Consider the following 26,070-nt stretch of genomic DNA (forward strand, 5'->3'; position numbering starts at 1 on the left):
ACTTAGCTTGGAGATGAGAATTAGAAAGGATAGGAAACAAAGGAATTTCAGGTCAGGATGGAAGCAAGATAACATATGGCTAACTAGGGTTAGGTGCCTGCATGTGAAAATAAACAATCTCTAAATAACAGTCCCCACATAAATCTGAGGATTGTCTCCTCATCACTGATCCCACATTCCTATGTCAGTGATGAGGTTTGTTAATGATTAAGAACCTACATGTAAAAGAAAATAACTTTGTATCCTATAAACCTATATAAACAGTTTCCTAATGTCAGTCCAGGACAGCTACCACTAGGAAAGTCTGTCCCAGCTGGTAGATTTTTTTTATTCGTTTTTTATTAATAAATCACAGTTCCAATAATTGAAATTCTGGATGTTTGGACTCCCTTTGTGAAGTGCCCCACTTCACAACATCAAGAAAATAATGAGGAAATTGGCTTTTTGATCCCATAAATTCTAACCCCAATTGGCAATTGGACATATTTTGCAGGAAAAAGGGCATAATATGGACAGAAACTCCTTACCTTTTAGTTTTTTCCTCTCACTAGACTCCCAGTTCTCCAAACTCTACTCTTTGCTTGGAGTTTAAGGCAAGGGCCTGCTGAGAAATCCAGGAAGAGAAGATTAAAAAAAAACAAAACAGGAAACCAGGAAGCTATTAGTTCATTGATCAGATCTGCCTTTCTCCTTTGCTGTTGGGAAGAAGAGGGTTGATTCTGAACAGAAAGACAACTGATGAGACACCCCTACTTTGGGGATTTTCAAAAGTCTTACACTTTTAAAACTAAGGGTTTTTTTCAAATTGTAGAACAACCTATTAATTATCTTCTGTTTTGAGGTAAATAGGGAGAGTTAAGAAGTCCTGATAAATCTCCTTTCCTTGTCTGCTAGCCAGAAGGAAGTAATGCTTAAATTTCTCTATTAAAGTTATTTATTGGTATTTTATTTCAAAATTGTGATCATGTGTAAGTGTGTGTTTAGAAAATAACATCCTAATTTTAATTTTGTTGGACAGTAAAATTTTAGTCTGTAAAGAAAAGCCACAGATCAGTTTTGTAAAACAGGGTTGTTGTTTTTTAGCAGCACAGTCTCAAGAAGACTACATTCTATCCTTATCTAACTTTCCATCCTATGAGGTTTAAGGGTAAAAATGGTTTCAGCATTTAAACTTACCAAAATTGGGTTTTTGTTTAAAATTATCAAATGGTTTCCATCTCAATGGTTTTCATTCAGTTACCAATTAGCAATTGAAGTGATACCAACAGAATGTTTGTTTGACTTAAGCAAGTCAGAGCAGGTGGGAAGGTATGTTGGATTTGAATTCAGAAGAAAGGGGCTTTGATCTAAAGTCCATAAAGCTTGAGTATGTGGGTTTGTGAAGGAAGAATGGAAGTCTTGCTCTACTTTTTAAACAGAGGGTTTTGAGGAAATTAAATTAATTTTTTTCTGGTCTGTGAATCAGAGCTACAATGGGGAAAGCAGTGATGTGGAAGGGATAGCTATACTGCTAAAACACTCTATTGGGTCTAAAATATAGGCAAGTTCAAGATGGTAAAAAAGGAAATATTTTTATCAGGAATTGTATGTCTGATCTATCTGAACAAGTGAGAGTATTATTAGTTTAGAAAGAAATTCAGAATAAGTCAGTACTCAGGAAGTCAACATGGTCTGTTCCAGAAGTTTGTAGATAACAGATTTACTAGACTAGTTAGGTAGTACTGAGGGAGACCTGATTTCAAATTCTGCCTCAAACATTTTTTAACTGTGTGATCTTGGGTTTATCCTCTCTCTGCCTTACTTTCTTCAACTACAAAATAATAGTACCCACTAAACAGCATTATTATAAGGATGATGTAGAATATTGACTTTTATTGTACTTCAGCTTATTATACTTTGCAGATACTATCTTATTTACAAATGAAAAGTCTGGGGTAATTGTGCATCCAGCAAGTTTATGGGCACCATGTTTTTGAGCAACATGTCCTGGCATTGTGTCTCTGTGTCACATTTTTGGTAATTCTGAAAATATATCACACTTCCTATTATTATATCTATATTATATTAATGCAACATTAATACATATATATTAATGTCTACAGATTAACATATATATGTATATATGCACATATACATATATATGTATATAAATCTGTGATCAATGATCTTTGATGTTGCTATTCAAATTCTTTGGGGGATACAGAAAGCCCATATAAGATGGTGAAACTAATCAATAAATATGTGTTCTGATTGTTGCACTCACCAGACCTTCCCTCTCTTTGGGCCTCTTTATTCCCAGAGACACAAGAAGATTGATATTAGGTCAGTTCATTAGTCAATACATGTTCAAGTTAAAGGAAAAGTCAGTCAATATGGCAAATTTTATAACTGTATTATTTTTCAGAAATTGCCAGTCACCAAGACCTTCAGCAACTTCCATCTTGATCCATCAGCAGCCATCAACATGATGGCAAGATGGCACACCAGCAAAAAGATTATGACTTGCTTGACAGTATTTTCTTAGCTATAAAGTATGTTTTTTAACCTTTACCATCTTTCCTAGAATCAACACTATATATTGGTTCTGTCAACCAGTCTTCCCAAGTGTCTGACCTGAGTTGAATTGAGTGAGAGAAAGAGAGTAGAAACAGAGGAAGAAGCAAAGGATCTTTTAATGTATTAATGTATCTTAACACAAAGGGCAGGTATACAGGAACTCCTCTTCTAAGTGGAGGATCCCATTAGATACAGAAATTAGCCAGTTTTTATTATTTGAAAAATGAGGAAAAAAGAAAAAAAGAATTTTAAATTAAAATATTGTACATTGTTTTTGGTTTTTGTTGGCATTTGCATACTTACCAAGGTACGGTATAGTTTAAATATAATTTTAAATGTCCTGTGACAATCTTATTTTATCAAACCCTAAATTTACCCTTGACCCCTTGGAACTTGCCTTCAAGAAAGTCCCTGACTGATCCTTGTCCTAGACTGAACAGGCCATCAAGCATGCACTTGTTGAACACACTGGACAGGAGCGGTGGAGGTAGTCAAGTCTTTTTTACTCTTTTGTCTTCTTAGTTTCTTTTATTATATTTAAGCCTCTTCCAGGTACTCCATACAACCTCTTCCCCAAGTTCCCCTTTAATCAGTCGATGGTTTCTCTTTGGTTATTCTGCATAAGGAATAAATTGAATCCCAAGTTCTTTATTTCAGTGGAAATTCCCATTCTTGTTCCCAGAGTTCCCAGAATCTTCAAGCTGGGTGGCTCTGTGTGGTGTATGTGTGTGTATGGCTATGCTATGACCACAAGAACACTGTCTCCCTTGTCCTGATTAAGTATTGTTCTTTTGTACCTGCTTTGGTGGTTCTGTTTTTTCAGGTTGACAACTGAAAACCAAAACTTCATGTGACTCATCTTATTTCTCTATTTGTTTTATTGTGGTGGTCTAGAACACAACCCATAATATCTCTGAGGTATGCTTATCTTTGGAAAGCATCCAGCACAGTTCCTGGAACATTGTAGAAAATAAATGCTTATTTCCTCTTTTCCTGCCCCCATTTGGATGTTAACCTGGGAAAAACACAGAACTATTAAAGTAGTCAGAAAAACCAAGTCTTGCATTGAGGGAGATCTGAGTTGAAAATTGCCCAAGCCTTGAGAAATTCAGCCAGGAAAAATGCCAAGGCCTCAGCTACAGACAGATAAACTTCGGACCTAACCAAGGTCCCCACTACAGACAGATAAACTTGTCAGGACCAAGGTCCCAGGTGCAAAAAGACCCAGCAACTTTCCAACAAGGGCATGCAACAGATAACGGACTGGAAGGAGGAAGGGAGGGGGGCTATTCATGCTGAAAAGTATTTAAGACTGAATCTTTAGGAGGGAACTCAGAACTCGGATGACAGAGGTTCCCACTGGTGCGCGTACCAGTTCCGTAATAAATGGCCCTTTCTTTGCCTGATTGCATTGTCCACAGGTCTTCCTTGGTGGTGGGTGAAATTCCAGACCTTAACAGCATCAGGAAACAGAGAGGTCCAATAGCCAAGTGCCACAAACTACACAGAGTCAACACCCTGGAGCTCTGGAGTCCGTATCTTTGGGAAAATGCAGCACCCCCAAGATGATTCTACAAAAAGCAAAGAGTGGCAGAACTTGGGGTCTGTTATACCCGCTGGAGAACTTGATAAAACAAGCATGCATAGACAAGCTGCAAGCAAGCTGCAAAGAGGTTGTGGTCAGCAGCTGGGGTACCAGGGAGAGGTCAAACTACAATGAATACAAAAGGAAAGGGTCAAGCCAAGAGCTGGGTTTCCTGAGAGAGAACTTTAATACAATGGGAGAAGCTAAAAAATAAGGGTACTCAACATTTGACTATGTCTACTAATCCCACCCAGACTGGGGTTCCCAAACACTTAAAGGTCTATAGTTCAGTGGAAAACAGGTGTGTCTGGTACTTGAGTTCTCAAGGGGCACAAGCAAACTTAAAACTTGCAGAAAATCCAGTTGACACTTTTAAAAAAAAAAAGTAAAAGTCTTGAAAACCTTAATTACAAAACTCATTGATCTGATCTCAAGGGGCTGCTCAGATCCCTAAAGTCTCTTCTGTCAATCATCCTGCTTGAGAAAAGTTTTCATTTCCATAGTGCCCCATCTTGAAAAGTTCACCAACTGATTGGGTTTTGGGTAAGCATTCATTGTGGCTCACTCATCTCTCTTCTTTCTGCTTTTTGCTCTTTATTAGTTGCAGTCCTTACAGTGGTAAGGGAATGAAAAGCAGTTCCTTTAATGAGTCTTTTTCATCTTTAGTTACTTTGGTTCTCTCTGCTACCATCATTTCCAGCTGTTTCTTAATACTTTTCCTGTGTGTGTAAAGAAAGAAGGAAAAAACCCTAAAGTGAACAGGGAATAATTCAAGGGATTTACCTCTGAGTTTAGGGAACCAGATGTTCAAGGAATCCTTTGCAAGGAAATACATTAAAGAGTCTCCTGTGTGTGAAGCTTTGAATTTGTAGTTTGGGGTAATAGCTGGTGCAAATTGGCCCAGTGCTCAAATGAAATAATTTTTTACTGGTTATATGCAAAAATGGAAGACAAACTTCAGTTCATTATAATATAAACCTTATCCAGTTAAGGCTCTGAGCTAAGTTTGTAGAAAACATAGATACCTTTAACAATATTTGCTTGGGGGTATGATATATCTGTTGAAGCTAGTTTGCAAAACCTGACCTATTAATAAAATGGACTAGCTCTCTTTGTATTCAGAAGCTACTTAATGATAGATAAACTTGATTGATGGTTTAAACCCCATGAAATTAGATACTTAGTATTGATTGGGGGAGGGGTATGGAGGAGAGAAGACATTAATTAATCCAAGAAACAAAATTGAAAATAGTTTAAAATATCTTTAGTGAGCTGACAGTTATTAAAAATGTTGTTAGACCCCCATAATCCATTGCTATTGAATTATAAACCACCCTTGCTGTTTTTATTGAACTGCTTATTAATTTATATTTTTCAGTTTAATACAATATTTATATTTCTTCTACTAACTTTCACCCCTGATGTCTCATCTTAGGAAGGAAGTGACCCCTGGTTCTCAGAGACTCTGTTAACAGAAAACAAGCTGTAAGAGATTCTATCACAGTGAGAGGGGAAAAAAAACTGACTATGCATCATTTTAGATCCATTGTCTAGCAACCTGGAATAACCAAGGCTTGGTCAATGTTGTGGCAGTAGAACCTCTTGAACACCACTAATAAAAAATTATAGAAAGTTTGGGGTTGTTGTTGGTGGAGTATCTCTTTTGACGGAATCATTCAGGAGCTACTAAAGTAAAAAAAAAGTATGAATAAAATTAACCTCATGGTTTACCATAAGGTTTATGAGGAACAACAGAATTAGAGAGTTAGCTTCACTGTCAGAATAATCTGATGCCTAGTTTCCCCTCTGACATCCACAGGTTTTATTACCCTGACAACCTGGTTTTATGAAATTCCACACTGACTCTTGTCCCAGATAGCCTATCCTCAAGAAACCCTTCTGCTGACCTTTTTTGTCCCAGACTGTACCGTAAACTCTCAAGCCCACTTTGATTACCTTATACAGGATTAGCAGATGTGCTTGGCTTTTAGGTACCTTTTTGTCTTCCTAGTTTCTTACATTGTATCTAGGCTTCTCCCAGGTGAACGTTCCAGCCACTGGCCAGAATCCTCCTTCCCCAGGGTCCATCTAGCCAAAGAGTTGTCCTGCCTTTACTATACTCCCTAATGTATATAGGACCCCAAGTTCTTCAATTTGATGGAAATTCCCACTTGTGGTGCATTTTCTTGGAGAAATTGTTACTAGTCTCAGAGCTTAGTTTGATGTGGTGGTGTGTGTGCACATGACTTTGTGTGATGGCCATAAGGGTATTGTCTCTCTTGTCCTGATTAAAGATGTGTTATTTGTAAATGCTTTGGCAGTTCTATGTTTTTCTGGGTAAATAACACTGAAAAAAAATCACCTGACCACAACTTCTGCTGCAGGCAATTCTTAGGACTGTAAGTTTCTTAGAATAAACTTTTGCTTTGGTAGAGGGAGTTGTTCAACTATGACTTCACTGTACATTATTGATATAAAAGGTACTATCATTATTATCCAACCCTGAATTAAGCCTTCCCCAATATCTAGTATATTTTCATGTTCAATTATTCATAAACTGTCCTTTTCCCAATAATCCAGCATCTTCACAATAGTCATAAAATAACTTTTAGGACCTAAAATAAAATCACAAAATCATGATTTTCATAGCCAGGGATCAAGTATTTGTTAAATGCCTACTATGTATCCAGCACTGCAATGAGTGCTGGAAATTAAAAGAAGAAAAGAACAAACAAATATCAAGATGAACAAATGAGAAGTCCCTTCATTGAGTATTCATTCTAATGGGGGAAATAACATGCAGATACTTAAGAGATGTATACAGACCAAATGGAAGGCAATAACAAGAAAGAAATTGTGGATGGAGAGTGGGGAGAGGGTGACCAAAGTGGGAAACGCTTTAAGCATAGGGAGGAGTCAGAGAAAAGGCAACAAGATGGCAGATAGAGTCTCAGTTTCAAGAAACAACCAATTGGCTTATGTAGCTTGATCATAGCATATTTGAAGGGAAGAAGTATAAGAAAACTGTAAAGTTAGGAAAGGTCTAGATTATGAAGATCTTTAAACATTAAACAAAAGACTTTATACTTGATCAAGGAGGTAAAAGGAAGCTATAGGAAGTCTTGAATGGGGGCAATAATTTGATCAGAGTTATAGTTAAAAACAATCATATTACCAACTGAGTTGAGGGTGAATTAAGAGGGGAATGAAACACAATGCAGGAAAACATGAGTTAAACACTGTTGTAATAAGTCATACAAAAGAGGATAAGGACATGAAGTAAGTATGTGGATATATGAGTGTAGAGAGAGGAATGGATCAATTACCTACATGTTGTATTGGTAGAAATACAATATAGCACTGGATGGGATTTGTGAAATTAGGTATTAAGAATGACTACGTGGTATCTTTGACAATAATTGAAAAGTTTGTAAGTGGTGAGTGTTGGGCATAAGGATGAATTCAGTTTTGGACATATTGAGTTTGAAGATGTCTGAGGAGCAATTGGATATGTATAACTAAGTCAGGAGAGAAAGTAGTCCTAGATATAGATATGGGAATCATCTTCATAGAGAAGAAAATTGAATCCAAAGAAGCATATTTAATTATCAATTCAATGTCACTCTCACTCTCACTCTCTCTCTCTCTCTCTCTCTCTCTCTCTCTCTCTCTCTCTTTCTCTCTCTCTCTCTCTTTCTCTTTCTCTCTCTCTCTCTCTCTCTCTCTCTCTCTCTCTTTCTCTCTCTCTCTCTCTCTTCCCTCTCTACATAACACTACATAGATAATGTCTCAATCAGCATAGGAAAGAAAGATCTCTATACTGAAAACTCAGAAACGACATCAAGGAGAGATTGCCTAGTCCAGCTCACATTTCATCAAGAAAATTCCATCTACAAAATCCTTGTCAAATGGTCATAGTTTCTTGCTCAAAATTCAATTGTAGAGAATCTTAATATATCCCAAGATGTTATCCCATTTCTGGACTGCTCAAAGTCTTAGGAATGTTATTTTATATCAAGACATATATTTCTTTAATTTAATCAATTGCTTTTGGTTCTGCTCCCTAGCCTTCAAGTTTGCTACAAAGAACATCTTAATGAAGTAGCCTTCTAATAGGCAATAGAAACAAGATTTCCTTCATGAGATGTTACTAGATCTTTAATGCCTACCACTAAGCTGACAGTGACTTTTACATGCCCTTATATTTAGCTACTGAGGGAGATCTAAGTTGAAAGTTGCCCTGAGAAATTCAGCCAGGAAAAATGCCAAGGCCCCACAGACATATAAGCTTCAGGCTTGTGCTGGGGCCTGTCCAAGGTCCCTGATAAACTTCAGCACTGAGACCCCAGGTGCAAAAAGCAACTTTCCAACAAAGGTTATTCATGAAAAAGTATTTAAACCCCAGCCTGTCAGAAGCAACTTGGAACTCTGATGGCAGAGGTTTCCACTGATGCGTGTATCCGTGTTTTTTTTTTCAATAAAGGGCCTTTTCCGTGTCTGATTACATTGTCCGTGGTCTTCCATGGTGGTGGGTGAAATCCTGGACCTTAACACTACCAAATAAATGCAACATCATGGGTAAATTTAAAGAAAAAGAGAGAGAGAGAGAGAGAGAGAGAGAGAGAGAGAGAGAGAGAGAGAGAGAGAGAGAGAGAGAGAGAGAATAATGTATACTGAAGGGCATTGAAGCTCCAGATATAGGCCAGGGTTCTGTAAATCTGACCTTAACCAAACGGGAGAAAAATGGACATTAAATAATAAAGAAGAGTACAATACTCTAGGAAGAAAACCAGAATGGAAGAGATCATTTGTTTCTCAGATATCCCAAACAGCAGAATAGAGGAATGAATAAATGCAGAGTAATAGCAACACAGGGGCAATACAACTCCTTGTAAGATATTTATTTTTAAGGCTAAATAAGAAGGCAGATTGTGAAGCTAAGAATCTGATTAAGGTAACAGTGAAGAGGCTGATGGACAGAACCTAGCAAGATTCTGCCTATCAATGTTTATTTTTTTTAATTTAAATAAAATTAATTTGTTACATTAAAATACCCAGGTAACTTCCTCTCTCTCTCTCCCTTGCTCCATTAGAGAAAGCATCACTTGACAAAAAAGATATATGTATATACAAACTATATCTTGCTTATTTATTTTTGTCAGTTCTTTCTCTGGAAGTGGTCACAAACACGTTATTCTTCAGCCAATATTCTTGTTTCTATATGTTTTTTTTTTTATTCTGCTCATTTCACCCTTCATAAGTTTACAAAATGGTGGCATACGATTATGAATGCTTCTTCTGGGGATTTCAATACAATATGGAAGCAGGGGATAGAAAAGTGAATGATGGATGGGGGTAAAATAAAGGGCTAGCAATGAGTGAAAGGTGACCTCTTTGGTTTCAGAAATGGATGAGGAGTGGGGAGCAACTGAAAAGAGAGGGAAAGGAAAGAAGCCTTACTTTGGAGGGAGGAGGAGGTTCTCCAGATTAATATTTTTATTGGTGAAGAGTGATGAGTCCTACGGTTCAGTCTTGGACAAGGGTCAGTAATGGGCATTCTGGTTGTCAGGGATGAGGGTCAACTTTGTAGTTTCATAAAATCATAGCATTTCCTCCTTCTGGATTTCTCTTCCAAAATGGTCATAACAATTCATCCATTGACCATCATAAGGAACAAAAGGAATCTGTCCAGGAGGGCTTAAGAGTGGCTCTTTTGTTAACCAAAAATGGGAAGGAGGAAAAAGGGTCACACATAGACAATTAATTAGCTTCTGTGAATGCTCCCCATTGGCAGAGGCACACTCAACAGTCAGAAGACACACAATTCTGCTTCGGAAAAATCTTGCAATATTTTACAAAATTAAAAAAGTGCTGTCCATTTTCCATAATCTACCATGTCCTTCAAGTCCTGGTGGTCTGAGGTAAATGTTGGTAGCCTTCTCCTTTTGTAAGAAGTTCCCTTTACAGGTTCTTGAACAGTTTCATGGATGGAAAAAAATACCATGGTAAGTTTATAACCAATTTTTCAAATAGGAACTGATTGATTCTGGATATTTGCTCATAAGCACATATAGGACTAATTTATGCTGTCAGCCACAGCAGACATTCAGTAATTTGAATTGACTGAAATGTTTTTATGGTTCTAAAATTATTTGATATTTGTGTTTAGAATAATAGTGAAAAATAACCTTGTCATCCAGTTTCTAACATCTTATCACATTTCTACTTGTAGCTGGTAGAAATATATGTACCATACTTGCTAAGAAAATATAGTTGGCTTTCCACACAGGATTATCAAGGTTTGTAAACCTGGCATTGAAAACAGTCACTCTTTGTGGAAAGAAATAAACCAAAAGAAAATATCAGATAATATTAAATAAATCTGATGAGCATCCTATTATAAAAACCCTAATTATATTTTTAAAAATGCTTGCTCAGGCACACATTAGAGCACCATTGATAAATTTAAATGTTAAGAGTAATTCCATGAAAATTTCAGTTTTAAAACAATTATAAAATTTAATCCACAAATTAAAATTTAATTTCAAACTTTTCACTTCCCTTTGTGGAGAATTGAAACACTAATTCAATAGTCTCATATTCCCCTTCTAGAGAATGAGATAATGAGAATCTAAAAACAAAATCCTTTAACTTGTTCAAATGGATTGGACATTTCATTCACATTAACTATTATTTTTAATTTTTTGGATCACTTTGCATTAATTCCAAGTAAATATCACATCAAAGTGATTGGCAATCTTTTTAAGATAAAAAGACCATATATTCTACTTATAACTTAATTAACCAAAATTAATCTCAGTAAATCTCTACTGAATAGACTTATATTTTGGTTTTACTAATTATTGCAACATTTTCCAATTATTCTCATAATCTTAGAAACACCTTAAACACCTCAAAATGAGTACCAAGTTGATGACATCATTCATCCACATGATTGTTTAAATTACTAAAATTCTATATACCTCTTACTTCAGTTTCTATGTTTCAGCATCAGCCTACCTGCAACTGTATTAACGTTCATGATTATAGAAAACTTGGCATACCAGGAGAAAAGAGAAACAAAAATTAAGGGAGGAGAAGAGATCCCCTAATGTGGATAAATAATTAATGGCTTACATATTAATGTATAGAACCTGCCAGTTGTAAAAGTGAAGTTTCATTCTAGATAATCCAGCTGAGCACTCCCTTAGCTTTCTCCAGAGACAGAATTACACCTGTAGCTCCCAGAAAATATCCCACTGGGGTTACAGATATCATAGACCAATTTGTTCCTTAGTATTCCTTTCAATTACATTCTCATAAATTTTAACCTCAAATGATAATTTTCTACAATTGTTTAGGATTAAATATAACTGTCTCATATTGATACAACCGTTATCAAATTTAAAAAAAAATATATCAGGCTCCACTATTCTTTCCTACATTCTCTTGACATCAGATTGAGAAATAAATTACATTTTAGAGTTCTACATAGAAAATGAATAAGTGATAGTGTACATGAACTTAGAAAAGCACTCTGCACAAAATGTTGCAAATCTCCAGAATTATATATATTAAATCCCACAATAAAGTAAGCATAATAGAATTGAAACTCTTCTACTTTAGTTATCTGTGAAGACTAGTTTTCCTTTTCTATCTTTTCTATTTCTCAGGTTACAGCAATTACCAGTCTTTCTTTTTTATTCAAAATTTTAAAAAAAACATACAAAGAAAAATAATATACATAAATGAAATCACACATCTCTTATATATTTAACTTAATTTTCCTTCATATCTACATATCTTCATAATAAATCCTATCCACAAGTATCCTACTCCCACAATTTATGATCCTTTGCCACCACAAAGAGAGCTGTTATAAATAAAAATGTTGGAACATATGGATACTATTCCTTTTTCCCTAATTTTGAAAAACAGACCCATTCTACTGTGATATATGGTTTTATAATTCTCTGGGTGTAACTGCAAATTACTCTCCTTAATGGTCGAGATCAGTTCACAGCTCTACTAACAGTGTATTAGTGTCCCCATTTTTCCACATCCCCACCAACATTTGTCATCTTAACCATCTTTATGGTGGTGAGAGAATAACTCAGAATTACTTTGGTTTGCATTTCTCAAATCAGTAGTGATTCAGAGCAATTTTTTACATACCAATATATGTCTTTGATTTCTTATCTCCAATACCTAGATCTATTCTTGTCCAATTCAAACTTAGTATATAATCTTTTATTGCTGTTTGTCAGGTGTCTATTTTTTTCTACTGATCCCCTTTACTATATATTAACCTATACCAGATTGTTTTGCTGCTTTATAACACAATTTAAAGTCTGATACTATTAGACTCTCTTCCTTTACTTTTTTAATTCTTTTTATCTTCTAGATCTTTTGTTTTTCTAAATGAATTATTATTTTAACTAAAATTTATTTTGATAATTTAATTGGAATGATATTGAATAAGTAGATTACTTTAGGTGAGGTTGACATTTTAATTATATTGTCCCAGCCATCCATGAAAATGAAGATTTCTCTAATTTTTTACATCTGACTTTATTTCTGAAAATTCTTTTATAATTATGTTCATGCAGTTCCTAGGTTTGTTTTTGGCAGGCAAATTCACAGGATTTTTATTCTCATCTGTGATTATTTTAAATGAAATATCTCTTTCTATCTCTTCTTTTAGAACTTTGTTGGTAGTATATGAAAATGTTGATGATTTAAATGGGTTTATCCTGCTTCTTTGATAAAATTATTGATAGTTCCAACTAACTTTTTCAGTTGAATCTTTAGGAACTTCCACATAGGCAATCATGTGTTCTGCAAAGAGATAGTTGCATTACCTCTTTGTCCATTCCAATTCATTTAATTTCTTTTTTCTTCTCTTATTGCTATTGCTAGCATTTCTGACACTATGTTAAATAATATTATTGATAATAGGAATTCTTGCTTAACTCCTGATCTTTGGGAAGTCTTTTAGCTTCTCTCCATTGCAAATAATACTTGCTTAGGATTTTAGGTAGATATTATTTTAAGAAAAAAATAATTTACATCTCTTTTTATTAGGAATGAGTATTATGTCATGTCAAAGGCTTTTTCTACATCTACTGATATGCTAATATGGTCTTCATTACTTTAGTTATTGATGTTGGCAATTATATTGATAGTTTTCCTTATATTAAACCATCCCTAAATTCCTGGTATAAATTCTGTTTAGCCACAATGTATGATCGTTGTGACATAATGTAGCCCCCAAGCCAGTCTTTTATTTAGGACTTTTGCATCCAATTGCCAATCTTAAAAAGGGACCTCATTCATCAGGTATCACTTAGAATTCTCAGAAGAAAACAGTAAGGCCAAATTCTTTCTTTGGCTGGCTTTGGAACAAGTGTTGGAAGAAATCTAATAAATAAATGAAAAGGAGGGAAATGGCCATATTAGGAGTCTGTAAAGGGTCTTTGAACAGGTGTCTTCTGTGAATGTCTTTAGGTTCTAGCTGGAGGGTGACCTTCTATGGGGATTTCGATCCCTAAGAAATGACTGGGATAGAATAGTTAGAACTCCAGAGGTTCTAATTGAGCTTTCTGCAACAAAACAAAAAGAAAATCAATAAGAATCTAGTAATTTTAGCATCAACAAATTTTAATACCTTCTACCACACTCAAGGACTGGGTTTGGTAGGTATAGGATGTCACTAGGGAATTCACAGGTGGAAAAATCCTTTCCAACAACAGCCTATGAGAATTCTCCATCCATCAGAAAAAAAATGATACTCAAAGATGGAAGCTGAATAAAATCAATCATCCAGACTTAAAGAGGAAGAGATGAAGTCAATCCACCACAACAAAGGCACTTGTCAGGGTTTAATAATCCCTAAAAATAAAAATCTATTTCTACATAATAATTCACTCTGGAAAATTATAATAGGATCTCAAAAAATTAGGCAGCAATAGGTGGTCTTTTCTTTTCAGAAAAGCAGAATTTATGAGGATTCCCACAAAACACAAATACTTAATAGAATGGTTAAAGGATAATCTTAAGATCACCTTTAAACCAAAATAGAGCACTTGAAATTACAACACTAAGAGTTATTTTGTTAGAGTGTAGGCACAACTCAGAAGCCTATCTAATTTCATTAGCAACAAGTAAAATAGCTAGACTTTCAAAAATATCTGTAAATGATGAAAGGACAAGACATAAATAGGTATATAGATATATGCAAGCATAAATACATATACATGTATATGTATATATATATATATATATATATATATATATATACACAACTAGAGCTAAAAAAAGAGGTTATGATTAAAAGAAAAGGGAAAAGAAACAAATGGGGGTAAATTTATATGTCACAAAGAAGCTCAGGGCGGGAGAGGGGAGAACATCAGTACACTGGAAGGGTAAAGAGGTTGGAGATAGGAAATACTCAACTCTTACATGCATTGAAACTGATCCAAAGAGGGAAGAACAATTCAATCCATTGGGGAAGAGAATAGATTTGCACCCTATAGGGGAGTAGAAGGGTAAAAAACGGACTGGTGGGGAGGGAAGCAGTACAAGAGAGGAAGAGGGTGGGGGGAGGGATTTTGAAAAGACTACAGGGGAAAATAAGGGGGGGAATAAGAAGGGAGGGGCGTAGAAAGGGAAGTAAAATAAGGGTGGGAACTAGGGGGACTGATTATAAACAAACAGTGGTGTAGAAGGAAATAGTGAAAGAAGAAAAGGCAGGACCAGGAGTAGAATCAAAATGTTGGGAAATACACAGCTAGTAATCATAACTCTGAATGTGAATGGAATGAACTCACCCATAAAACGCAAGCGAATAGCAGAGTGGATTAGAATCCAAAACCCTACCATATGTTGTCTTCAAGAAACACACATGAGGCGGGTTGACACCCACAAGGTCAGAATTAAAGGATGGAGTAAGACCTTCTGGGCCTCAACTGATAGAAAGAAGGCAGGAGTGGTAATCATGATATCTGATAAAGCCAATGCAAAAATAGACCTGATCAAAAGGGATAGGGAAGATAATTATATTTTGTTAAAAGGGACTCTAGACAACGAGGAAATATCATTAATCAACATGTATGCACCAAATAATATAGCACCCAAATTTCTAATGGAGAAACTAGGCGAATTGAAGGAAGAAATAGACAATAAAACCATACTAGTGGGAGACTTAAACCAACCATTATCAAATTTAGATAAATCAAATCAAAAAATAAATAAGAAAAAGGTAAAAGAAGTGAATGAAATCTTAGAAAAATTAGAATTAATAGACATATGGAGAAAAATAAATAGGGATAAAAAGGAATACACCTTCTTCTCAGCACCACATGGCACATTCAAAAAAATTGACCATACATTAGGTCACAGAAACATAGCACACAAATGCAAAAAAGCAGAAATAATGAATGCAGCCTTCTCAGATCACAAGGCAATAAAAATAATGATTAGTAATGGTACATGGAAAACCAAATCTAAAACCAATTGGAAATTAAACAATATGATACTCCAAAACCGTTTAGTTAAAGAAGAAATCATAGAAACAATTAATAATTTCATCAAGGAAAATGACAATGGCGAAACATCCTTTCAAACCTTTTGGGATGCAGCCAAAGCGGTAATCAGAGGCAAATTCATATCCCTGAAAGCTTATATTAACAAACAAGGGAGAGCAGAGATCAATCAATTGGAAATGCAATTGAAAAAACTCGAAAGCAATCAAATTAAAAACCCCCAGCAGAAAACCAAATTAGAAATCCTAAAAATTAAGGGAGAAATTAATAAAATCGAAAGTGATAGAACTATTGATTTAATAAATGAGACAAGAAGCTGGTACTTTGAAAAAACAAACAAAATAGACAAAGTACTGGTCAATCTAATTAAAAAAAGGAAGGAAGAAAAGCAAATTCACAGCATTAAAGATGAAAAGGGGGACAGCACCTCCAATGAGGAGGAAATTAAGGCAATCATTAGAAATTACTTTGCCCAATTATATGGCAATAAATACACCAATTTAGGAGAAATGGATGAATATATACAAAAATACAAACTGCCTAGACTAACAGAAGAGGAAATAGAATTCTTAAATAATCCCATATCAGAAATTGAAATCCATCAAGCCATCAAAGAACTTCCTAAGAAAAAATCCCCAGGGCCTGATGGATTCACCTGTGAATTCTATCAAACATTCAGAGAACAGTTAATCCCAATACTATACAAACTATTTGACATAATAAGCAAAGACGGAGTTCTACCAAACTCCTTTTACGACACAAACATGGTACTGATTCCAAAACCAGGCAGGTCAAAAACAGAGAAAGAAAACTATAGGCCAATCTCCCTAATGAATATAGATGCAAAAATCTTAAATAGGATACTAGCAAAAAGACTCCAGCAAGTGATCAGAAGGATCATTCACCATGATCAAGTAGGATTCATACCAGGGATGCAGGGCTGGTTCAACATTAGGAAAACCATCCACATAATTGACCACATCAACAAGCAAACTAGCAAGAACCACATGATTATCTCAATAGATGCAGAAAAAGCCTTTGATAAAATACAACACCCATTCCTATTAAAAACACTAGAAAGCATAGGAATAGAAGGGTCATTCCTAAAAATAATAAACAGTATATATCTAAAACCAACAGCTAATATCATCTGCAATGGGGATAAACTAGATGCATTCCCAATAAGATCAGGAGTGAAACAAGGATGCCCATAATCACCTCTACTATTTGACATTGTACTAGAAACACTAGCAGTAGCAATTAGAGAAGATAAAGGAATTGAAGGCATCAAAATAGGCAAGGAGGAGACCAAGTTATCACTCTTTGCAGATGACATGATGGTCTACTTAAAGAATCCTAGAGATTCAACCAAAAAGCTAATTGAAATAATCAACAACTTTAGCAAAGTTGCAGGATACAAAATAAACCCACATAAATCATCAGCTTTTCTATATATCTCCAACACAGCTCAGCAGCAAGAACTAGAAAGAGAAATCCCATTCAAAATCACCTTAGACAAAATAAAAAACCTAGAATCTATCTGCCAAGACAAACACAGGAACTATATGAACACAACTACAAAACACTCGCCACACAACTAAAACTAGACCTGAACAAATGGAAAAACATTAACTGCTCATGGATAGGACGAGCCAATATAATAAAAATGACCATCCTATGCAAACTTTTTTATCTATTTAGTGCCATACCCATTTAACTACCAAAATACTTCTTCACTGATTTAGAAAACACCATAACAAAGTTCATTTGGAAGAACAAAAGATCAAGGATATCCAGGGAAATAATGAAAAAAAACACATACGATGGGGGCCTTGCAGTCCCTGACCTAAAACTATATTACAAAGCAGCAGTCATCAAAACAATTTGGTACTGGCTAAGAAACAGAAAGGAAGATCAGTGGAATAGACTGGGGGAAAGCGACCTCAGTATGACAGTATACGATAAACCCAAAGATCCCAGCTTTTGGGACAAAAATCCACTATTCGATAAAAACTGCTGGGAAAATTGGAAGACAGTGTGGGAGAGACTAGGAATAGATCAACACCTCACACCCTACACCAAGATAAATTCAAAATGGGTGAGTGACTTAAACATAAAGAAGGAAACCATAAGTAAATTGGGTAAACACAGAATAGTATACATGTCAGACCTTTGGGAGGGGAAAGGCTTTAAAACCAAGCAAGACATAGAAAGAATCACAAAATGTAAAATAAATAATTTTGACTACATCAAACTAAAAAGCTTTTGTACAAACAAAACCAATATAACTAAAATCAGAAGGGAAACAACAAATTGGGAAAAAATCTTCATAGAAACCTCTGACAAAGGTTTAATTACTCATATTTATAATGAGCTAAATCAATTGTACAAAAAATCAAGCCATTCTCCAATTGATAAATGGGCAAGGGAAATGGATAGGCAGTTCTCAGATAAAGAAATCAAAACTATTAACAAGCACATGAAGAAGTGCTCTACATCTCTTATAATCAGAGAGATGCAAATCAAAACAACTCTGAGGTATCACCTCACACCTAGCAGATTGGCTAACATTACAGCAAAGGAAAGTAATGAATGCTGGAGGGGATGTGGCAAAGTAGGGACATTAATTCATTGCTGGTGGAGTTGTGAATTGATCTAACCATTCTGGAGGGCAATTTGGAACTATGCCCAAAGGGCGACAAAAGAATATCTACCCTTTGATCCAGCCATAGCACTGCTGGGTCTGTACCCCAAAGAGATAATGGACACAAAGACTTGTACAAAAATATTCATAGCTGCACTCTTTGTGGTGGCCAAAAACTGGAAAACGAGGGGATGCCCATCAATTGGGGAATGGCTGAACAAACTGTGGTATATGTTGGTGATGGAGCACTATTGTGCTAAAAAGAATAATAAAGTGGAGAAGTTCCATGGAGACTGGAACAACCTCCAGGAAGTGATGCAGAGCGAGAGGAGCAGAACCAGGAGAACATTGTACACAGAGACTAATACACTGTGGTATAATCGAACGTAATGGACTTCTCCATTAGTGGCGGTGTAATGTCCCTGAACAACTTGCAGGGATCCAGGAGAAAAAAACACCATTCATAAGCAAAGGATAAACTATGGGAGTGGAAACACCGAGAAAAAGCAACTGCCTGAATACAGAGGTTGAGGGGACATGACAGAGGATAGACTCTAAATGAACACTCTAATGCAAATACTATCAACAAAGCAATGGGTTCAAATCAAGAAAACATCTAATGCCCAGTGGACTTACGCGTCGGCTATGGGGGGTGGGGGGGAGGAAAAGAAAATGATCTATGTCTTTAACGAATAATGCTTGGAAATGATCAAATAAAATATATTAAAAAAGAAAAAAGAAAAAAAAGAAAAAAAAAGAAAAAGAAAAATTAGAGTTAGTAGACATATGGAGAAAAATAAGTAGGGACAAAAAGGAATAAACTTTCTTTTCAGCAGCACATGGTACATTCACAAAAATTGACCATGTATTAGGGCACAAAACCATTGCAAACAAGGGCAAAAGGGCAGAAATAATAAATACAACCTTCTTGACCATAATGCAATAAAAATAATAATTAGTAATGGAACATGGAGAGGTAAATCGAAAATTAATTGGAAATTAACAATACAATTTTCCAAAACCAGTTAGTTAAAGAACAAATCATGGAAACAATTAATAACTTCATTGAAGAAAATGAAAATGATGAGACATCCTTTCAAAACCTATGGGACACAGAGAAAGCAGTACTCAGGGGGAAATTTATATCTTTGAGTTCATATATTAACAAATTAAGAAGGGCAGAGGTCAATGAATTGGGCATAGCAATTAAAAAATTAGAAAGCAAACAAATTAAAAATCCTCAGATGAAGACTAATTTAGAGATCCTAAAACTCAAAGGAGAAATTAATAAAATTGAAAGTGAAAGAACTATTGATTTAATAAATAAGACTAAAAGCTGGTACTTTGAAAAAATAAATAAAATAGACAAAGTACTAGTCAGTCTAATTAAAAAAAGGAAAGAAAAAAACCAAATTGACAGTATCCAAGATGAAAAGGAAGACCTCACCACTAATGAAGAGGAAATCAAGGCAATCATTAAAAACTACTATGCCCAATTAATGGCAAAAATATATGGCAATCTAAGTGATATGGATGAATACTTACAAAAATATAAATTGCCTAGACTAAAAGAAGAAGAAATAAATTACCTAAACAACCCCATATCAGAAAAAGAAATTGAACACGCCATCAAAGAACTCCCTAAGAAAAAATCCCCAGGTCCAGACAGATTCACAAATGAATTCTATCAAACATTCAAAGAACAGCTAACCCCAATACTATACAAACTATATGACAGAATAAGGCAAGAAGGGGTGCTACCAAATTCTTTTTACCACACAAACATGGTACTGATCCCAAAGCCAGTCAGGTTAAAAACAGAGAAAGAAAACTATAGGCCAATCTCCCTAATGAATATAAATGCAAAAATCTTAAATAGGATACTAGCAAAAAGACTCCAGCAAGTCATCACAAGGGTTATCTACTATGATCAGGTAGGGTTCATACCAGGAATGCAAGGATGGTTCAATATTAGGAAAACCATTCACATAATTAACCATATAAACAAGCAAACTGACAAAAACCACATGATTATCTCAATAGATGCAGAAAAAGCCTTTGACAAAATACAACACCCATTCCTACTGAAAACACTAGAAAGTATAGGAATAAAAGGCCTTTCCTAAAAATAATAAACAGTATATACCTAAAACCATCAGCAATCATCATCTGCAATGGGGAAAATCTCAAAGACTTCCCAATAAGATCAGGAGTCCAACAAGGATGCCCATAATCACCTTTATTATTTAATATTGTACTAGAAACACTAGCAGTAGCAATAAGAGAAGAAAAAGAAATTGAAGGTATTAAAATTGGCAATGAGGAGACCAAGCTGTCACTCTTTGCGGATGATATGATGATTTACTTAAAGAATCCCAGGGAATCAACCAAAAAAGCTAATCGAAATAATCAACAACTTTAGCAAAGTTGCAGGATACAAAATAAACCCACATAAGTCATCAGCATTTCTATATATCTCTAACACAGCTCAGCAGCGAGAATTAGAAAGAGAAATTCCATTTAAAGTCACCCGAGACAATATAAAATACTTAGGAATCTATCTGCCAAGACAAACACAGGAACTATATGAACACAACTACAAAACACCCTCCACACAATTAATACTAGATCTAAACAATTGGAAAAACATTAATTGCTCATGGGTGGGATGAGCTAACATAGTAAAAATGACCATCCTACCCAAACTTATCTATCTATTTAGTGCCATACCCATTGAACAACCAAAAAAACTATTTTACTGAATTAGAGAAAACCATAACAAAGTTCATTTGGAAGAATAAAGGATCAAGGATATCCAGGGAAATAATGAAAAAAATACAAAAGAAGGTGGCCTTGCAGTCCCAGATCCCAAACTATATTACAAAGCAGCGGTCATCAAAACAATTTGGTACTGGCTAAGAGACAGAAAGGAGGATCAGTGAAATAGACTTGGGGTAAATTACCTCAGTATGACAGTCTTTGACAAACCCAAAGATCCCAGCTTTTGGGACAAAAATCCATTATTTCATAAAAACTGCTGAGAAAATTGGAGGACAGTGTGGAAAAGATTAGCTTTAGGTCAACACCTTATACCCTACACCAAGATAAATTCAGAATGGGTGAATGACTTCAACATAAAGAAGGAAACTCTAAGTAAATTAGGTGAACACAGAATAGTATACATGTCAGACCTTTGGGAAGGGAAAGATTTTAAAACCAAGCAAGACTTAGAAAGAGTCACAAAATGCAAAATAAATAATTTTGACTACATCAAATTAAAAAGATTTTGTACAAAGAAAACCAATGTAACTAAAATTAGAAGGAAAGCAACAAATTGGGAAACAATCTTCATAACAAAAGCCTCTGACGAAGGTCTAATTACTCAAATTTATAATGAGCTAAACCAGTTGTACAAAAAATCAAGTCTTTCTCCAATTGATAAATGGGCAAAGGACATGAATAGGCAGTTTTCAGATAAAGAAATCAAAACTATTAATAAGCACATGAAAAAGTGTTCTAAATCTCTTATAATCAGAGAGATGCAAATCAAAACAACTCTGAGGTATCACCTCACACCTAGCAGATTGGTCAACATGACAGCAAAGGAAAGTAATGAATGCTGGAGGGGATGTGGCAAAGTTGGGACATTAATGCATTGCTGGTGGAGTTGTGAATTGATCCAACCATTCTGGAGGGCAATTTGGAACTATGCCCAAAGGGCGATAAAAGACTGTCTGCCTTTTGATCCAGCCATAGCACTGCTGGGTTTGTACCCCAAAGAGATAATAAGGAAAGAGACTTGTACAAGAATATTCAAAGCTGCACTATTTGTGGTGGCCAAAAATTGGAAAATGAGGGGATGCCCTTCAATTGGAGAATGGCTGAAAAAATTATGGTATATGTTGGTGATGGAATACTATTGTGCTCAAAGGAATAATAAAGTGGAGGAGTTCCATGGAGACTGGAACAACCTCCAGGAAGTGATGCAGGGCGAGAGGAGCAGAACCAGGAGAACATTGTACATAGAGACTGACACATTATGGTTCAAGAGAACGTAATGGACTTCTCCATTAATGGCTTTACAATGTCCCTGAACAATCTGCAGGGATCTACAAAAAAAAAAAAAAAACTATCCTCAAGCAGAGGACAAACTGAGGGAGTAAAAACACCAAGGAAAAGCAAGTGTTTGACTACAGAGGTTGAGGGGACATGTCTGAGGACAGACGCTAAATGAGCACCCTAATGCAAATACCAGCAACAAGGAAATGGGTTCAGAGCAAGGACACATGTGATACCCAGACAAATCGTGCTTCTACTAGGGGAGTGGTTGGGGGAGGGGGGGTTAAGGGGGTAAGAAAAAAAAATTATCTGTTTCCAATGAATAATGTATGAAAATTACCAAATAAAATAATGTTTTAAAAACTAAAAATAAAAAATAATAAAGCCAATCAATCATAAAAAATATATATATCTGTAAATGGACTCCCTATTTAGTAAAACAAATTCCAAATGCTAGTTCAAGCAAATTATTGTAACCCTCCAATTATGTTTATTTGTTATGTTATATTTGTTAATATATCCAAAAGATCAAGTAGTTTTAACAAAAACAATTATTCTAATTTCTCTTAAAATGAAAAGGTGCTGACTATAATCACCTGTGCACATTGAACAATAAATGATTTATATAGATAGTTTTATATAGATAGCTTCTGGTGGGTGAATAACAAAACAAAATGAAGGATATATATATAGCAGCACAAAATGCAATATGTGCTCTCAAAATTTAAAAAATCTAATTGGTCCTTCTGAGTCTTTTACTATGTTAGATTTTTATTATCATAAATAAATTTCACTTTGCCTTTTGTGCAATTAAAAATCAAAATTACTGTAAAAACCTTAATTTTCAAAGGAATACTGGCAGTATTCTCTTATTCTATACTCTAAAAGAACCTAGATTTAAGAGAAGTTACTATTTTAGCTATAATATAAAATTGAACATTTTTACTCAGTATACAAATCAAAAAACCTAAATGCTTTAAGAACAAGTATTTTAGAGTTATCTTATAATTCTCTTTTATTCAGCTTTACTCTTTACACAGCTTAAATATTTCAAGTACTTTATAAGGGATTACAATTGTCAGTTCTTTGAAGGGATAATCCCCTGCTTTTAGATTCCAATTTATCAAAATTTCATTAATTAAGTGACTTTTTTGAAATCATCTTCTGGTATAGATTTAAGACATTTCAACCAAACTTTAAAAAAATATATATATATATATATACACATATACATATATATGCACACATGTAAAATTCTTATGTTCTGTGGAAAGGAAACAAGACTGACAGTTTGTGAGGGAAGGGGCAACTGGGAGTGGCAGTTGGGTCTTGTGACTAGAACTTCCTTCCTTTCCCAATAAATATTACAGTTCTCTCAGCAGAATAAATAATAGCTTAAAATTCTGAAATGAAATGAAAGCATTCAAATCAAAAGAAGAGTTCATCCCTAGGATAAAAATGCATTACATACTGCATCACACTACTGCTATCATTAAAAAATCAACAGTACCATACACAATATGATCCACATTTGCCACACTAAAAGCTACAAGGAAAAAAATAAAATATAGCCAAGAATCCTGGATCTTTCCTTTGGGATATTAAGATATAAAGATCACAAGTCCTATATTCTCCACTGTTGGAGAATCAACAGTCGATACAATTTCAAATATTAGTGGCTAACATTTAAACTAGAAAAACCTCCAACAAAGGAAACACATTAGAAATGCAATATAGACAAAAATAGAACATAAATTCTTAAGCTTCTGAAAGCTTTAAAAAACCAATAATTATCCCAAAATTAAGTTATAAACATTTAATATATGAAGAACATTCCTCTACTAATTGGTCCAAAGCAATTATCCTGACTTTGATTAAACATATTGCTATTTGCAGCTCTCATGTATACCCCAGCACCCCTTTTCCTACTTTTTGTAGGGAAAAACTGGGGAGAGGAAACATGTTGCTTTACTCAAACATATACTAACACACATATATGTGCTTTCCACAAAGAATGACAACACAAACACAAACAGAAAACATTTCTCTTGGCAGCTGCCTTTTGAAGTCAAACAACCTATCAGAATGGCCACATACGGTCTTCAAAAAGCCCAAGAATGGCCACTCTTCTCAATAATTTGATATATTAGTTTTATATGATATATTATTTGTAATTTCTAGATATGTTATTTGATATAGTTCTGGAAATGCTAGCAAGAGCAATAAGACAAGAGAAAGGAATTAAAGGAATAATGACAGGTAAAGATCAGATAAAACTATCACTGCTTGCCCATATAATGGTTTACTTGGAAAACCACAAAAAAAAAACCAAAAAACTATAAAGATATTAAAGAAGAACAGTTTCAGAAAAGCCTTAGGTTTGAATCCTCAAAAATCAATAACATTTCTATATAACAATAAAAAACATAAGAAACAATAATGGAAAGGAAAATCCCACTCCAAATAGATAAAAAATACATAAAGTAGAGATCAACCACCAAAAGCATACAAAATCCTTGTATAGATTCAATTTTATCATTCCTTAAAGAAACAAAGAACAACCTAAATAGTGGTAGGAATATTCAGTGCTCATGGATAGGATATACTAATGAAAGCCCAAATCATAAAAATTAATTTACACTTGATTTGGTATTCCAATCAAAATACTAAGGATATACTTTATAGAGCATGAAAAACTAATTTTTAAAATGTTTGAAAAAAAACAAAAATAAAGTACAAATATCAAGTGGAATAATGAAAAGAATTAAGGCCAAAGCAGTAACAGCGCTTTGAGACATTAAAAGATATAATAAAACAAGAGTTATTAAAAGTATGTGATAGTGGTTAAAGAATAAATACATCAACTAAATAGACTGAAAAATGGAGATTCAGAAACAGTAGAAATTAATGACCACTGGATCATTTGATAAAATGGAGAATATGTTATCTAGAGATAAACTCCCTTTTGGATTTAAAAAAAAAAAAACTTCTAGGGAAATTGGAAAGAAATTTAGCAGAAGTTAGAACTGAATCAACACATGCCACAACATATTCTATTTTTTTATTTTATTTTTTTTATATTTTATTTTTTACTTTTATTTTATTTTGTGTGTGTGTGTGTGTGTGTGTGTGTGTGTGTGTGTGTGTGTGTGTGTAATGGATCCAAGGCAGAAGAGTGGTAAGGGCTAGGCAATGGGGGTTAAGTGACTTGCGCAGGGTCACACAGCTGGGAAGTGTCTGAGGCCAGATTTGAACCTAGGACCTTCCATCTCTAGGCCTGACTCTCAATTCACTCTGCTACCCAGCTGCCCTTGCCACATTATATTCTAAGTAGATACATGATATTAATGTTAAAAGGTCATACCATAATATAGAAGAGAAACAGATCATGCATTTCTCATAACTATGGATAAGATATAGTCCTACCCAAACAGGAGACAGAAGCAATTACAAAAGATAAAATAAATGACTCATTACTTGAAACTGAAAAGCTTCTACATAGAAATGAATAGATATAGGATTAGAAGAGAAGTGGTTGAATAGGGGAAAAAATCTTTGTATCAAAATGTTATGATAAGTTTGGTATGATACATAGACAGACAGATACAGACAGACAGAGAATGTGAACCATTAAAAATACAAGAGCAACCCTTTTCATACCCACTTGTCTCATTTCCACTCTT

At 34.7% G+C, this 26,070-nt stretch overlaps 1 long non-coding RNA gene across 2 annotated transcripts in view; it reads right to left on the reverse strand.

Annotated features, from left to right (window-relative positions):
• The window catches only part of LOC130454305 (uncharacterized), a 44,579-nt gene that overhangs the window by 12,678 nt on the left and 5,831 nt on the right, over positions 1-26,070 (reverse strand). The window contains exon 2 of one of the 2 annotated variants that reach the window (XR_008911972.1): positions 528-604. This is a non-coding gene — a long non-coding RNA (uncharacterized LOC130454305). Of the gene's footprint in view, positions 1-527; positions 605-2,654; positions 4,861-26,070 lie in introns of those variants that run through there. The other variant, XR_008911971.1, reaches the window with a different exon arrangement.

Source organism: Monodelphis domestica, chromosome 5 (assembly GCF_027887165.1).
Source record: "Monodelphis domestica isolate mMonDom1 chromosome 5, mMonDom1.pri, whole genome shotgun sequence".
Taxonomy (NCBI): Eukaryota; Metazoa; Chordata; class Mammalia; order Didelphimorphia; family Didelphidae; genus Monodelphis; species Monodelphis domestica.